We start from the raw sequence: 17,860 nt of genomic DNA, 5'->3' as shown, positions 1-17,860 counted from the left end.
CATTTTAGAATGAGAGTGACTTAGGCAGAGCTTCTGTCTGGGGGAATGTGTTAGAGGAAAAGGGGAGGGTGAGTATAAAAGAGATCATGCTAAGAGGGGAGTCATAGCATCTGGAGGGTGCTGAAGGCTGGATTGAGAGAGGAATTGTCTTTTGAAGCATGAGGAAGAAAAGAGGTGAGAAAAGGAAAGGAAGGCTTTCTCCATTGACCACCATGTTACCTCCCTGAATCTCAGTCTCCTCATCCATAAAGTCAAGTCGTTGGCCTAGGTGGACACAGAGTATGACAAACTCTATAATTTTTTGCTCTAGACATTTTATTTGGGATTCTCTCCCCTCCCTTGCTCTCTTCAACCAGTCATTGCCAATAATGGTGATAATAGCAATAACTGCAGACACTATTGCATGCCTCAAAGATCAGATCCAGTTAGGATAAATTCTGAAAAGCTACATGGTGAAGAAATCATTTGACTGTAACTTGAAGGATAGCATGGATATGTATGTATGTATTTAAAATGTCTTAGTATGTATTATCTAAAATCTTACAGGTAATGCAGTATAATGTTTATTTTATTGTTTCTTCTATTTCTTTCCTGAGTTCGATCAACTCTCATTTTATTTCTTCCTAGTTTTTTTTTTTTTGGTCCATTTCTGTACTTAGCTTTTGAATTTGTCGTTCAAAGTGTTTTTCATTATTCTCTAAAGCTTGTTTGAGGATATATAATTCAGTTTAGAGAGTTGTGTTACAGTTAGGGAGTTTTCTTCTATTGTACTCTGCCATTATTGGGGGCAGAAATTTGTATCAGTTGAACTGGATTCTTTCCTATTTTAGTAATTAGATGGAGACTAATCTACATTTCTATGGACAGAGCTGGAGGTTTGGGGTTGTAGGATTCCTAGATCAAGAGCGCCCTCTTCTGTCAGTGTAGCAAAGTATGATTTCTTTTTTCTTTTTAAAATTTTGTTTGTTTGTATGGTTTTTTCTTGTGGAAAAGAAATAATAAGGGTAGGGATTGGGTTTACCTCCATTTTGGAGGGATAGAGGGTCTGACAGGTTCCTAAGTTCCCCCCTCAAGTTCCCCCCAACACCCTTCATGATTTCCAGAGGAACCCTCTAGACATTTTTCCTTGGACCCTTTTCACTTGGAAGCTTTATTTTTCCAAGACTGTCTCCTTGCACCCTGCACACACAGTTAAGTGCCTTCCATGTAGTAAGTGCTCTACTTAGATGAAGACTTTCTCTTTCTGGTAGTTTTAAATCAATCCTAAGTCCACCACCATGGTTTTTCCCAAACTGACTTTGTTTACCTGAGAGGATTCATCAGCAGTATGGAAGGCAGCTTTCTGGGATTTAATGTTTGTTTTTCTATTTACAGTTAATTTGAAATTTGGACATTCTCTGTTTTCTAGTTATGCTGAAGACATGGGTTTTTTTTTTTATTATTTATTTTTATTTATTTATGGCTGTGTTGGGTCTTCGTTTCTGTGCGAGGGCTTTCTCTAGTTGTGGCAAGCGGGGGCCACTCTTCATCATGGTGCGCGGGCCTCTCACTATCGCGGCCTCTCTTGTTGCGGAGCACAGACTCCAGACGCGCAGGCTCAGTAATTGTGGCTCACGGGCCCAGTTGCTCCGCGGCATGTGGGATCTTCCCAGACCAGGACTCGAACCCGTGTCCCCTGCATTGGCAGGCAGATTCTCAACCACTGCGCCACCAGGGAAGCCCAGACATGGGTTTTATGTAGTTTTATTTGCTCTCTTGTTCTCTGTGTGTGTGTGATTGTGTGTTTTTACAGGGGAGGGCAGTATGTTGGGAGATTTAGATTTACGCCACCACCATTATCTTGGCTACCTAGAATTCCTCCACAATGTTCACTGTAAGTCTCTCTAATTTGCCAACAAAATACATAGGAGTCCACTGACTCAGATTATCTCACTGAGCTTTTTAAGCTTTTATCAGTTAAGAATTAAATTGGTCTGCTGGTTAAGAGAACCAGAAGACAGTGGTCTAAACTAAATAGGGGTTTTTCTTGTGAAACAAGAGGTAGGTGGTAGTGGGCCTTGGTTGAGCAGCACAGTGATGTTAGTGTTGATATCTCTGTGACATCTTAACCTTTCCCTCATGGTTGCCATAGTTATGAGGGCTACTACACCTTCATCATTACATCTAGAAGCCAGCTGGGAAGAGGCAGAGTGCAAAGGGCAAAAGGCATTTGTCAACTATCAACTCCATTTTAAAGATCTTTCCTGAAAGCCCCATGCAAAAATTTTTCCTTACGCCTGATTGTCCAGAGCTGGGCTAATGACAATCTCTAGCTGAAAGGAGAATGGGAAATGTAGGGTGCTGTTTTTTTTCCATTTTTGTTTTGTTTTGTTTTTCCTAAGCACATTATTGCCCACAACAAAATTGGGGAAGTAAGGGAAGTGAGGGGGATATTGGGTAGGCAATTAGCAATTCTCCTATACAGGTCCCAAATTCCAGAGTCAGAGAGTTGCTGATATCCCACCATTGACTCAGAGACGATTCCTAGACTGATGATTACTGACCATCTTTGAGAGGTCCTGGGAGATGCCTATGTCAGGAAAAGGAAGAGAATGACAGAGGGACTGACCAGCTATGAAAAAGGGCCAAAATAAAGCAACACTAAACCTCTGTCCCAGGCTGATTGACCGTTACCTCGGGAGGGGGCAAAAAAGAGCCCAATAAGCAATTATTTTTTTAAAAAAGCACATTAAGGAATGTCCCAGTTTGTAAACAAGGACACAGTTCTTTTCTCTTTTCTCCACTCTTTCTCTTAATGGAAGTAATTCTATAATGAAATTAGTTCTTTAGGAGGTAAAGCCTAGTGGAGGGTCATCTGCTGTCAGTGAGGAAAGATCTAATGGGCTAAATTTATTCCCAAAATGACACTCCTAGAAACTCCCATATATGATGCCCTCATAGATACATATCTCCAGATAATCCATTTAAATTATCTATTTGAATAACCATATTTGCTGAAATATGTACACCTTTGTGTACATATGGGCTACTTTTGTAAGTATACCAATCCTTTGTGTATCCCAAGATTCATTTGAATCCTAAATAAGCCTTAAGATTCATTTAAATTTATACAAAACTAGATACTGAAAAAATCTCCATACCCAAAGACAAGCATCCAAGTTTATAAACACACTCATTTATTTACTCCAGCAGACAGAATCTTGGCTTATAATGACTACATTTTGATCCACAGGAAAATCTTAGGAGATGTGAACTTCTGGTTCTACCACTAGCTAACTGCTATTTGGAACAATCCAAACAGAATTGTTATCTTCTCTGAACATTGTTACCTCATCTTTAGAGGAATAGAATTGGCATGAGTGTTTCCTCAAAGTTCTAAGAGCCTATGATTTTAGAGATTCTTTTATTCAGTTAGCATTTGCTCAATGTCTGCTATGCGCTAGGCACTATTTTATGCACTATGGGCACATTATAGTCTAGTAATTACAGTGGAGGATTTCAAGTCAATTAAAAGGAGAGGGTAAAAAAATACCTAGGAATATTAACCACAAAGGTGAAAGACTTGTACACTGAAAACTACAAAACATTGCTGAAAGAAATTAAAGACCTAAATAAATGAAAAGACATCCCATGTTCATGGGTGGCAAGACTTAACATTGTGAGGATGGCAATCATACTCAAAGCAATCTACAGATTCAACAAAATCTCTATCAAAACTCCAACGGCCCTTTTTGCAGAACTGGAAAAGCCAATCTTAAATTTCATATAGAATTGCAAGGGGCCCTGAAGAACCAAAACAATTTTAAAAAGAACAAAGTCAGAAGACCCACATTTTCTGATTTCAAAACTTACTACAAGCCCACAGTAATCAAAACAGTGTGATTCTGGCATAAAGATAGACATACAAATCAATAAATAGGATTGATAGTTCAGAAATAAACCCATACATCTACAGTCAGTATTTGACAAGGGTGCCAAGTCCATTTAATGGGAAAAGAGCAGTCTCTTCAGTAAATAGTTCTGGGATTTCCACATGCAAAAGAATGAAGTTGGACCCCTACCTCACACAATATACAAAAATTAACTCAAAATGAATCAGTGACCTAAATATAAGAGCTGAAAATGTAAATATCTTGGGAGAAAACATAGTAGAAAATCTTCATGACCTTGGATTTGGCAATAGATTCTTAGATATGACACCAAAAGCATGAGCAACAAAAGAAAAAAATAGATAAATTGGATTTCATCAAAATTAAAAACTTTTGTGCCTCAAAGGACATTATCAAGAAAGTGAGAAGTCAGCCTAAAGACTGGGAGAATATATTTGCAAATCATATATATGATAAAGAATTAATATCCAGAATATATAAAGAATTCCTCTAACTCAACAACAAAAAACAAACAACCCAATTAAAAATTGGGCAAAGGACTTGAATAGACATTTCTCCAAAGATATACAGATGGCCAATAGGCATGTGAAAAGATGCTCAACATCACTAATCATTAAAGAAATGCAAGTCTAAATCACAATGAGATACCACCTCAAGCCCATTAGCATGGTTATTATCGAAGAAGAAGGGGGTGGGGGGTAAGGAGGAGGGGGAGGAGGAGAAGAAGAAGAAGAAGAAGGGGAAGAAGGGGAGGAGGAGGAGGAAAATAACCGATGTTGGCAAGGATGTAGAGAAATTGGAACCCTCATCCATTACTGATGGTAATGTAAAATGGTGCAGCCAATGAGGAAACAGTTTGGTGGTTCTTCAAAAAGCTAAACATAAAACTACTATATGACCTAGCAAATTCAACTCATAGTTATATACCCAAAAGAATTAAAAACAGGAACTTGAACAGATACTCGTATGCAAATGCTAATTTCAGAATTATTCACAGTAGCTAAAAGGTAGAAACAACCCAAGTGTCCATTACAAATAAACAGAGAAATAAAATGTAGTATATACATGTAATGGAATATTATTCAGCCACATAAAGGAATAAAGTTCTGATATATGCTCCAACAAGGATGAACCTTGAAAACCTTACGCTAAGTGAAAAAAGCCAGACATAAGAAGCACAATTATTATATGATTCCACTTCCATGAAATATCTAGAATAGGCAAATTCATAGAGATAGAAAGTAGATTAGAGGGTACCAGGGATTGAGAGAAGGGGAACAGGGAGTTACTGCTTAATGAATACAGAGTTTCATTTTGGGTGATGAAAAATTTTGGGAACAGATAGTGGTGATTGTTTCTCCAACGCTGTGAATGTAATTAATGCCACTGAATTATACACTTAAAATTGGTTAAAATGATAAATTTTATGTTGCATGTATTTTACCACAATAAAAATAAAAATTTTAAAAACCCAGGAGGTTAGCACTGCTAGAGAGGGAAATTTGGAGGCAGATGGTCATACTTTATAGGAAGCTATTGGCTGCGCCTTAAGACACACATACAGATGAATACCGATGTGGACTTATACATACATAAACACAACCCAGGTACCTAAACAGAGATACCCAGATAAACACAAGAGTTTATACCTCTTGGTATGCACATACCTGCAAACATACAATTTGCTCTTTGTATATACAGATGGTTGATTTAAACCATCATCAGGATTTAACCTTCTGCCCAGTAGAGGTGCACACACCTACACATTATGTCATGAAACAATATAGCCACACAGGTTAACCAAAGAACCTGTTCAACTAAAGAAAATCATGTTCTAGAGGTGAAAGGAAACAAATGCCTACACATACAGAAAGATATTCCACAGAATACCCTGATGCATGTTGTAACAGTAAAAGGGTTCTAGGGCATGTAAATGGGTTCACTGACTGGTAGGTGAGAGAAACAGGGTAGTAAGCAAAAAGCTAAGTGTTGTATGGAAGGGAGGATGACTGATATGGGTGAGTAGGAAAATGAGTGGGTATCATAAGAAAGCATTATGCAGCTTCTTTGTCAGAGAGATTCAAGACAATAAGCTTGAGTTGCCAAATTTTACTCTTTTATTTCTTACTATCCGATCTCTGGTTATCAGAGAACAAGCTGTACACTTACTTACCTTTATAATTGCACTAGTCCCTTCAACTGGTCCCAAAAATATTCCAGGATAGCTCTCAGGTGAAATCAATGAGCTGCTTAGTATTCTTTCTGCCCAGAACAGTGGACACTCCTCACACATTGTCTGAGCTCGGCAGTGGAAAATCACCATGCCCATTGGCAGCCAGTCAGGGACCCAGAGTGAGGAGGGACTATCCAGACTGACCAAGGTCTTTTTAATGATGGTCCAGCTGAGGAAGTGAGATGCTGGGAATGGTGAGTCAGGAGCGAATGATCAGCATTTACAGCTGGTGCTCAAAGGGAGTAGCCAATAAGGGGAGACGGACAAGATCCTCCAGAGGAGCAGTAACATTGAGGTATAAGCGCAAGGCCTTCCCCAGAACACACCTTTTATGTTGATCCTGTTGTCATTTGTGGTAGCAAAAGCTGTATCTTAGAAAAAGAGTTACTTATGGCAATACTAGCTGGAGTCTTTCAGGAAATCATGAAGGAGGCAAAGGGTCCTGCCACTAGTCTGTTTCCCCGGCCTTTTCACCTCAGCACTGACACTTTATTTCCTTACCCCTCAGGGAATAATTCCCTTCTACCTCCTATTAAAATCCTGAATGATTATGATAATTAACATCTTATCCTTCTCTGTTAGGAAAGAGATTTCTTAACTTACTGCTAAGCAGTAAAATCAGAATGAGTTACATACAATTATCAGTATTTCCTTTTTCAACCTGCTTCCGAAAACCAAAAAACAGCCTAGGCTAGTATAGGCTAATTATAATTATAATTCAGCAAACAAAGTGACATCTTGGTGTGTTCTGTTTTTTTTTTTTTCTGAGTTTCATAATTTTTGGAAGAGAGTATACTGATTGAATAAAAGTTGGTCTTTAATAGAAAAGCAAGACTGGCTTTGATTTTTGAGTGTAGGTGTTATCTTTTTTAAAAGTATACTACTTTGAATTAATTTTTAAATGAATATAGCTGCTATAATTTTAACAGATATTAATAAAATTTGGGATGTGTGTTTGTATGTGTAAGTGGCAGAGATATATGATTTTGCTGAGTGAAGTCTACAGGTCATAAAATCACTATTCTTAATACTGAAAGCAATTAAAAATGTTTTCATCATTGGGTTGTTATAAATCCATATTACATTATTTGAACTGTAAAGGATGTTGATTCTTGGATAAAATTATCATGTTCTGGCTCTTCACTTACTTTGAATTCAATTGTGGTGGAATTTCTTTGAAAATAATTTAACTTTTGTAAGCATGCATGCATGGATAACTCCAAAAATGAATATGAACTTGAAAAGCTGAACCTCTTCTGACAGCAGCTTGACTTATTCTGGATAAATTAAGTAAAAGAAATATCAGAAGCATGTACTCTCTTTTAGGTGTAACAAACTCGAGACAAATATTCTTGACTTGTGCCATGTGAGAAACGATTCTTCGTATCTTTGCATATAACTCACATGCCTACACAAAATATCACAAGCCAGCTGCCTCTGCAGGTTTCCTACTCAGAGGAAAGAAAGCAGACCATTGTCAGAGTGAGGGAGGTGAGGAATGAAGAGCAGCAGCTATGTATGGACTCCACAGTTAGCTTAAGCCGGGCGCTGAGACGAGGGCCTACCGGGAACTTGGCTCCCTCCCCCACCATGATGGCTGGGGCTCCATCAGGTGCTCAGGCAAGGGGGCTGTCTGGAAGACAGAGCCAGTGTGGGTAGCCAGGTGGTATTTTGTTTTGTTTTATCTTTGAGATGCCTATGGATTAAAACTCTGTGTTTTTGCTTTAAACATTAGGGGTTTTCGTTTTTTGCTTTAAAATAAAAAAATTAATTTCTTTTTTTAGAAAAATATCACTTGTTTACATAGAAAAATTTTAAAACACAGATAAATGAAAAATAGTATATGTAAAATATCAGTTTACAAACCTTCCATATCTAGAATATTCCCATTTTGATTTTGATTTGATATATATTATGTATATAGTCTTTCTTAAAATAAAAATGGGAATATTCTAGACATAGAGATTTGTAAACTGATGTTTTTACTTAATGTATAAGGAACATTGTTCAGCATTACTGAATAGACATCTATGGCATCGTTCACGACCACATGATATTTTATTAGAAGTAACATTATTATTATTATTATTATATTTATTTATTTATTTTTTCTCTGCGTTGGGTCTTCGTTGCTGTGCACGGGCTTTCTCTAGTTGTGGGGGGCTACTCTTCGCCACGGTGCGCAGGCTTCTCATTGCCATGGCTTCTCTTGTTGCGGAGCACGGGCTCTAGGCACACAGGCTCAGTGGTTGTGGCTCGCGGGCTCTAGAGCACAGGCTCAGTAGTTGTGGCGCACGGGCTTAGTATCTCCGCGGCATGTGGGATCTTCCCGGACCAAGGATCGAACCCGTGTCCCCTGCATTGGCAGGTGGATTCTTAACCACTGCATCACCAGGGAAGCCCTAGAAGTAACATTATTAATTTACCTTCAATTGCTGGACGTGTATCTCATGAAAGTGTTTCCCCATTATTAGCAATACAATGATAAATATACTTGTACATGCATCTGTTTATATTACCTGTTTATTTCCTCAGGATAAAATTCTAGAAGTAGAATTGCTGGCTATACTCTAAGATTTTTGATTCATATGGACAAATTTCCCTTCAGTAAAGTTCTTTCAATTTACATTCCAACCAGATGAGTGGCATCATTTTCATTTCTGTATACTCTCAAGAAAGTGGGGTATTCTTAAAATCTCATTTTAAAAGAAAATAAAAGGAAGAACTTGCACAGAAGCAATATATAAGTATAAATGAAGGAAATAAGAACAAGGCAATAGAAATAATGCTCTTTTCCCCAGACATATCCAACTCTGGTCAGATTCCTCTTTTATTTACTTAGGTCATGTTAGGGACATTGTGGTAGAGACAGTCACCAAACCTGTTTTCTTTTCCTCCTGTGCACACAGCTGGGCTACATTTCCCAGGAACCCTTTGGGGGAAGTGTGATTATGAGTTCCACCCAACAGGATGTGGATGGAAACGATATATGCTGTTTCCAAGCCTGGCCCCTGATCCTCCCAGCTGTTCTCTTCCTTTGTCTGTCTGAGGCAGGGGAACCTGCAGAGGACTCTAAAACACTAGAAGACGTCAGTCTCAGGAAGGAGGAGCCCAGTTCCCTGAATCGCCTTATGGAAGGCCACTCATCAAATATGTACACAGAACTGTCACATAAGCAATTAATAAATTCTATTGTCTTAACCAGTGAGATTATAGAAAAACTATAAAATTCAGATATACAAAAGAAAAAAAGTACCCAGAATTCCAAAGACCAGAGATAACTAATTGTTACAGAAATTAGTCTACCCTGACAAATCCAAGCCTGTTGCTGCTTTTAGTCAACCCAAATTGGAATTAGTGGTTAAAAATGAGGGTTTGGTAATGTGTTCTCTTTCACGATCATCTTCCTCCTTCTCGAATACCTGTTATGGACAATAAAAATCTATTATGTATACAGTAATTATCTTATGTATAAAAAACTGTTTATGTGTAAGGTATAATATATTCTTCTTTACATTCTTCTCACACTCAAATATTCATATCAAAGGAGTAAAAAATGGACATAAGTAAATAATATCACTTATCTGATTTTGGATGATGTCAGCCTGTGTCAAAAATGCATACTTAGGTTTAAGGGAGAGACAGCTTTAACTAATCATTCCGTCTGTTCCCTAAATTCCTCAGCTTCTTTGAAGTTAGAAAGACCATGTGATTAGCTGTGGCCAATGAAATGTGAGCAGAAGCCGCAGGTGGTCCTTCTGGGCAGCGGTAGTGAAAAACCCATCTGAGATTCTCCTCTCTCTCTATCCCTGCTGCAGTGACAAAGGAGCTGTTGTAGCCACAGGATGGCAGAAACTCCATCATCATGGTTCTTGAATAAGATGGCCTCCCCATCTGTAATGGGTATGTAGCAAGAGCAAGAATTAAACCTTTCTTGTGTTAAGCCACTGGGATTTCAGATTAATTGGGTAACTGCAACATTAGCCTATCTTGTCCTGACGTACACAAGGCTCACACATTCTATGTATCTTGTTCATCCTCCACATCAAAAATTCAAAACGTCGTGGAGGCTCAAAGCCACCACTAATCATTCTCAGACTGGTTACATGGGATTTGACTTCCTAGCTATAAAGGTAAAGAATCAGGACTTTAGAGCAGAGACAGGTGAGAGCTCCCTTCTTGTGAGTGCAGGAGTGATATTAATGCGAATAAGAGGCAGATATAGTTTTGGATATTTCCAGGCCTAAAGTAACTTATGAAATAAATGTATATTATGCTTACAGTATGTGAGAACCACTAATGGTATATGGACATATTGCTCTGCTAGGCAAGTACATTGTATCACTTACTCCCCACTAGTTAATCATGAAAAGCGATGTATGGCAAGGAGTGGAGAAGTTAGTTTACAAAAAGGGAATATGAGATGAAGCACAGACCCTTTATACTCCTTCGGTATCTAATGGCTTTAAATGAATTCTCCTTAACTCATTGAATGATGCTTTTCTCTTGTATCTGAATTTTTTATAATGAACGTGTATTTTTTTTAATATATTTTTAAATTTGCTTATTTTTATTTATTATTTATTTTTGGCTGTGTTGGGTCTTTGTTGCTGCACGTGGGCTTTCTCTAGTTGCGGCGAGCGGGGGCTACTCTTTACTGCGGCACGTGTGCTTCTCATTGTGGTGGCTTCTCTTGTCGTGGAGCATGGGCTCTAGGCGCATGGGCTTCAGTAGTTGTGGCATGCGGGCTCAGTAGTTGTGGCTCGTGGGTTCTAGAGCACAGGCTCAGTAGTTGTGGCTCACGGGGGACTTAGTTGCTCCGCGGCATGTGGGATCTTCCGGACCAGGGGTTGAACCCGTGTCCCCTGCATTGGCCGGTGGATTCTTAACCACTGCTCCACCAGGGAAGTCCCTATTATTTTTATAATTAGAAAAAGGTATTTTTATTTCGGAAAAAAAAAAATCACTGTTGGTGAATGAAGAATTAATAATTGTTTCCAGGGCTTCCCTGGCGGTACAGTGGTTAAGAATCCGCCTGCCAATGCAGGGGACACAGGTTCGATCCCTGGCCCAGGAAGATCCCACATGCCGGAGCAACTAAGCCCGTGCGCCACAACTAGTGAGCCTGCATTCTAGAGCCCATGTGCCACAACTACTGAAGCCCGCGTGCCTAGAACCTGCGCTCTGCAACAAGAGAAGCCGTGACAATGAGAAGCCCATGCACCACAACGAAGAGTAGCCCCGCTCGCCGCAACTAGAGAAAGCCCACGTGCAGCAACGAAGACTCAATACAGACAAAAATAAAAACAAATAAATAAATAAATTTATTAAAAAAAAAGAATTGTTTCCTCCATTGACCTGGCAAAAACAGTGCTTATCAGCTTCCTTAACTATAATTCAAGGGCTAAGTTCCTTGACGGCAGATGCAGGTTGTAATTCTAGAAGCAAGCACAGCAGGGAGGCACATCATAGAGGCTCAAATATGGAAGTTGCATACTGAATGACTACCTATCCTGTGCCTATTGATCCATCATCTCTGTCATTCTGGAATTATTTCATTTAGTTTCAAATGATATTCTTAGTAGCTTTTGTGGGCTCTGGACTTGCCTATGAATTCACACTTGCCAGGGTCTAGAGATGCAATCATGGAATTGCCCAAAACAGTGAAAATCTGTGAATTTCTTGTTAAGTAAAATCTCTGTGCATAGACTTCACATCACCATCATCATTATTCTCCCAGGTAAAACAAGGCAAGCAATTACATTGCCAATTCCCTATCTTTTTACATCTTTGTATAGCCTATTTACTGCATGTAGATAAGCATATCAGAAATTATCTTGTTATAGCTGTAAATAAAATTCTTCTTATCCTATTACGCATTTAGCTCCTTTTTCTGTGGCAAGTTATTTGCTGTCATTTCTTGGTCTACGAACAGCTGAAGGTCACTTTTTAGATAAGAAATGCTGCCAAAGTATCTCAATTTTCCCATTTTTAAAAAGTTTTGACTATCAGGAATGTAAGATAGGGTTTCATTTGTGATAATTACCAAATTTCAAGTAAGTGGTAAATGAAAATTGCCTGGTATTGTGTAAGGAGGGGGTAATTTAGAGTCTTTGTAGGAAGCAATTGGTATTTTAAATAAGCCTGTCTGTAGACATCGTGTGTCTAAAACTATTTTAAAGGGCTCTATGAAACTCTATGCCTTTAAATTTATCTTACTGTTATAGTCATTTTACTAGCTAAGGAACTGCAGCCATCTATCTCTGGCTGTCTCTTTCTGACACCCACAGATGTATATACACCCACACACTCACCCACGCAAACCTACACTCTGACTCACATTCAAAACGATTGTCAAAAAATCCCCGCTCCTTGTCTAACTAAAGTGTTCCTTTCAAACACATGCTATTTGTTTGATCTATTTCCATGTATCTGTGAGTCAGCTGAGTCTTGTCCGATCTACCCAGTAGACTAGAGCCTACATGTATGTTTTTTCATATGGATTTGGCAAACCTGATTCATATTCTAGCATATGGAAATCATAAAAGCCTGGTGAGCTATTTTTTTTACTGACAACACTTCTGACACCAAATGCGTGGGTTTTTTCCTCACACCAACCAATTTTCCAACTCTCCAGACACCAACTAGGTGTCCCACAATTCAGTTCTGACACTAGCTACCAGTTAGTGCAGACCCCATAGGTTAAGGACTCATTCCTATAAGACTGCCCCCACTTCAGACAACCATCTCAAGTCCCAGGCCACCTGTACTTCTGATCGACAGGCTATAAATTGGGTGTTCCCATGACCCGCCTCTTCAGGTTCCATAATTTGATAGAACAGCTCACAGAACTCCAAAATAGTTTACTTGCTATTACCAGTGTATTACCAATGATGCAACTCAGGAGCAGCCAACTGGAAGGAGTGCACTGGACAAAGTATAAGATTGGGGGGGGGGGGGATGGGGTGACACAGAGCCCTCTGGGCATACCACCCTCCCAACACCTTGATGTGTTCACCAATTAGGAAGCTCTCTGAAGTTTATCATTTAGGGGTTTTTAATGGAGGTTCCATACATGGGCATGATTGATTAAATCATTGAACATTTGTGATTAAATCAATCTCCAGCCCCTCTCTTTCTCCTTTGGAGGTCAGTGGGGTGGGCTTAAAAGTTCTGTCTCTCTAATCATAAGGTTGGTTCCACAACTAGCCCTCATCCTGAAGCTATCTAGGGGCCTACCAAGAGTCACCTCGTTAGCATATACAACTCAGGTATGATTGAAAGGGGCCACTATTGGTTTCTTGGATGCAAAACAAAATTCTAAAGTGCTGCTGCTTAGTTCAATGAGTTCAATCGTCAATGCTTGGCTGACTCAATGTCCTTTTTAAAATATGCCAACAAACCTAGGAACCCTAGTAGGGGTCATAGGAATAGGGTAGGCAGTTTGGTTTAGCAGGAGGGCTGGCCTCTTGGCCTGATTACCTCCTGATCCCCTGGATCCCTTTCAAATCAGGACCAAATAGAAAAACACCAACCTTCCACCATTACCATCACCTTGTCTTCAGAGACAACTTCTAACAGGAGCTGACTTCCCATGGGCCCCAAATCATCTGAGTCATGGGCTCTAGGGCCTGATAAGTCTAACAGGAACCTGACGTGTATCAAAAATATCTATCAGAATGAAAGCAACTTTTTTTATTAGATTGGGGGATAAAGAAGGGCATTTAAAACGATAGTCAACATCACGGTGCAGAATTTAAATATATGCTTATACCATTTGAGGTAAACGCTTGCTCAGCAAGAAACAAATTTCCATTTTTAACCACTCTTTTCTTGTGACCTCTGTGTAGATTGCAATTGAGAGACCTATCTGTAGGAAACTTAACATTTTCAGAAGTAGCACACGAATTTTCAATGCATTCAAAATACAGATTAGTCTGAGGTTATCAAAATAGAGTCATATTTCAAAATAAGAAGTCCTGTGAGTCAGGACAGCCCTACCAATTATAGCAACCCTGTTTCTGAAAGGCTTAAGGCCTGGGCCAGCCTCCATGGTAGCAAAGCAATGTTTTATCAAAATGGTATAATTAGGAATGTGTGGCAGTATTTTAACCCCTCCTCCCAAGAGTTCCACAACACTTTTTTTAACATGTTTATAAATATTTGCTTTTGTGCCATTTTAGGGGGAGCTTTCCATACAAACATTTGGCTTCCAGTGTGTCATCCCCAGTCTGGTTCACACCCAAAAGCTGCCTGCTTGGCTATCAATGAATATTGGGCTCAATAACTTGCCTTATTTTTATAACTGGCTTGAATGAAGATGGAAAAGGTGGTAGAAGGAGAAAGACATATTCAGATAAATATAAGAACACTCTTGTTTCCTTACAAGAGTTTGACAACTATGCACCATAACCTAACTACCATTTAAGCTTAGCTCGATGCCAGATTGTGATGAATTTGTGTTTGGCCTTTAAAAAAACATCTGGATAATTTTACCTAATAGTGTTACATTTTCTAGTCATCATGTGTATTTTCTAGCTAAGCACATCCCAGAATTCAAATTACTAACGAGAAATTTTACTTTTACTGTTGTAATTACAGTTATTGGATCCTGAAGCCATCAACTTAAAAAGCAACTGGAAGAATAAATCACCTTTCCGCCCATATTAAAATTGAAGAAAATAAGGGTCCTTAGCTGAGATTTTAATTCTTTTCTGAACTGGAATTGCAAAACTTTTCTTTTTGTAAATAAGGAAGCAACAGTTATTAAGCATATGAACTAGCAATGATTTCTATTTCCATTCCCAAAGGGCAAAATTTGGGAGTTGAAGTGGGACAGTATATATCCTGGAGGGAGGATATCGACATGGAAAGAAAAGAAACTAAAATTGCTTTGCATAATAATGTGAATTATAGAATTTCTTTTAAAGAGAAATAGGTACCTTGCAAATTAAGTAGAATATACTATTTATTCTTCTTTATTGGATTAGGAAGGATTGCAAACTCAGGCTCCCTATATCTTGAATTGCACACTATGTTCCCAGTCATATTTTGTTTGCATATTACGTATTAAATGCTTAGGAATGATCTTTGTGCTCTCTTACCTTCCAAAAACATTCTTCCCATTTTTCTTGAAATGTATACTTCTCTCTGTCTACATTTCATTCTTCCCAGTGTTTATATGGACTTGGATATAAAACTATATCACTTTCTTCTTCACTTTAAGAAAAATGATCCTATTCATACACTGATGAATGGCAACTCTCACTTAGCCTTAGTGTGAAAGAGACAATAAGGAGTGGTGAGGACTGTGATAAAATAGAAAAGCATATGCCCATCTGAAATGAGTATCTACTTCTAAGCACCAGAAAAGATGGCAATAGCCAGATCTTCCAGTTTGTCAAAAAAAAGTCTGAAAGTATTTCAATGTTTTATGAATAATTCAATGCTTTAAAAACAAGCAACCCCATTCTAAGAGGCTCAAAACAACAATAATTACCACTGGAAAACATGGGAGATTAAATATGTATACTTCAACCCACACTGGGGGAGGAGAGATATAGAAGGTACTGAGAAACTTGGTGTCCTTCGTGGCCTGTCTTCTACCTCTCAGCCCATTACCAATACTTGTACTGTCCCACAGGACACTTGAAGGGCCAAGGGTCATCTCTGATCCTCTTGTGGAAGCCTTCCCTAATTTGCTCCAGAGTGAACACTTCACATTTGAATTCATTCTTGCTGGAAGAGATGGAAAAATCTTAGGGACAACTATAATAATAAGAAAAATAAACTTATATTGAGAATCGGTCACTACTAATTCTTTCACTCAGCAAATATTTACTGACCGCCTGCTGTGTGCTAGAACTATAAAGTTTCTGTGACATGTTAGGCACTATGTAGGCACAGGAAAGAAATAAGTTTAAAAAAAGACAAAAATGCCTGCCCTTGCAGAAATTATATCCATTGGGAAAATAGACAATAAAAACGAATAAGTATGATATATGTTAGGTTAGATAGTGATAAATGCTATGGAGAAAACTAGAGTAGGAAAAGGTCATTTCTCTGACTCTCCAATGTGTAATTGGAATAGATGTATTTGGTGACTTGCAGAACTTCCACACAGATCACTTGTACTGTGGGATAAAAGCTATATTAGTGGGGAAGACCAAGTGGAATATCTGAAACATTTGCTCCCTTACCAAGATAGTAAATTAAAAATAATATCACATCCTGGGAGAAATGGCGGAGATTAGTGCTACCCTTTAAGACCTAAAGAATGTAGGGTGATAATGCTCATTTATCCCCATTTAATTCACCAGTCTTGCCCTGACAAAAATGTCTGATCCTGGGGAATACGAAACTCAACCAAATAGTTGCCCTAATTGCAGTTGCTATGCCAGATGTATCAATAATATCTCTGCTGGAACACATTAATATGGCCTCAGGTACCTTGTGTTGATTAGCAGATGCCTTCATTTCCATTCCTGTCAAGGAGAGGGAACAGATGCATGTGAATAACACAGACATTTACAGTCTTGACCAGGGTTAATTCTTTTGACTTTGGTCATGATATAGACCTAAGGAACCTGGACTGCCTGGACATTCTGCATATCATCACAGTGATCCACTATATTGGTGAGATCATGTGTGGTGATTTTCAAGTATGCCCACAAATCCTTTGGTATTTCTTCCTTCAAGAGGTGGAGCTTAATTTCTCTCCCCTTGAGTGTGGACTGGACTTAGTGACTTGCTTCTAACAAATAGAGTAGTGCAGAAGTGATGATGTGTGACTTCTGAGACATTACAGCTTCATTCCTTGCTCTCTCTTGGGTCACTTGCTATTAGGGAAGTCAGGTACCATGTGATAAGGACACTGAAGTAGCTCTACAGAGAGGTTCATGTGGAAAGGAACTGAGGCCTCCTGCCAAAAGCCATTTAAGCCATCATAAAAGCAGATCCTCTAGCCCAGTCAAGCCTTCAGATGACTGCAGCCTTGGACAGCATCTTGCCTGTAACCTCATGGGAGACCCTGAGCCAGAATCACTCAGGTATACCACTCCAGAATTCCTGACCTACAAAAACTGTGAGATAATAAACATTTACTGTTTTAAGCTGCTATGTAATTTCAAAGAGAGCAGCAGATAACTACTACATCAGGTTAATCAAAGCAGGTGATTAAGCACTGTCAAGAATGTTAGAGGCCTGGGCAAGAAACATATGCTCTAGAGGGTAAAAGATATATCCTAAGAAGATTCAGAGGTTCTCCACCTCACTGTCTAGTGGATTGGGACATGCCAGGTGTCCCAGCACTGAGAAGCATAGTGCCCAGTGGGCTTTTGGGGTTCTGGAGTCAGCATATTCAACCCTTGGAAATATTGCATTTAACCATTTCCTGAGTGACATGGAAGTCTGCCAGCTTTGAGTGGGGTCCAGAGGAAAAGCTCTGAAGAAGCCTCAGGCTATGGCACAAGGAGCACTGCTACTTGGGCCATACTGCCTAGCAGACCTATTAGAGGTATCTGTGGTGGGAGAAGAAATTTTGTGGCGCTTTCAGCAAGCCCTAGTAAGAGAATCACCATGTAAACTGTAGAGTTCTGGAACAATGTCATGCCATCTGCAGCAGCGACCATTCAAAAAATAGTCCCTGATGTGCTTCTGTGCCCTGGTAGAGACAGAGCACCTGATCTTGGAATATCCAGTAACCATGCAGCCAGAACTATTCATCATAAGGTGTGTT

The 17,860-nt window shown here is 39.1% G+C and overlaps 1 long non-coding RNA gene across 7 annotated transcripts in view; it reads left to right on the top strand.

Annotated features, from left to right (window-relative positions):
• Positions 1-17,860, top strand: part of LOC132369101 (uncharacterized) — a 275,268-nt gene that overhangs the window by 139,298 nt on the left and 118,110 nt on the right. For 4 of the 7 annotated variants that reach the window (XR_009504253.1, XR_009504250.1, XR_009504251.1 and 1 more), the window contains exon 3: positions 9,942-10,026. The exons of 2 other annotated variants lie outside the window; for them this stretch is intronic. This is a non-coding gene — a long non-coding RNA (uncharacterized LOC132369101). Of the gene's footprint in view, positions 1-9,941; positions 10,027-14,724; positions 15,149-17,860 lie in introns of those variants that run through there. One more of the 7 variants, XR_009504256.1, reaches the window with a different exon arrangement.

This window comes from Balaenoptera ricei, chromosome 7 (assembly GCF_028023285.1).
Source record: "Balaenoptera ricei isolate mBalRic1 chromosome 7, mBalRic1.hap2, whole genome shotgun sequence".
In the NCBI taxonomy this organism is placed as follows: domain Eukaryota; kingdom Metazoa; phylum Chordata; class Mammalia; order Artiodactyla; family Balaenopteridae; genus Balaenoptera; species Balaenoptera ricei.
The sequence above is the reverse complement of the archived record's forward strand: the minus strand, read 5'-3'. Positions and strand labels throughout refer to the sequence as shown.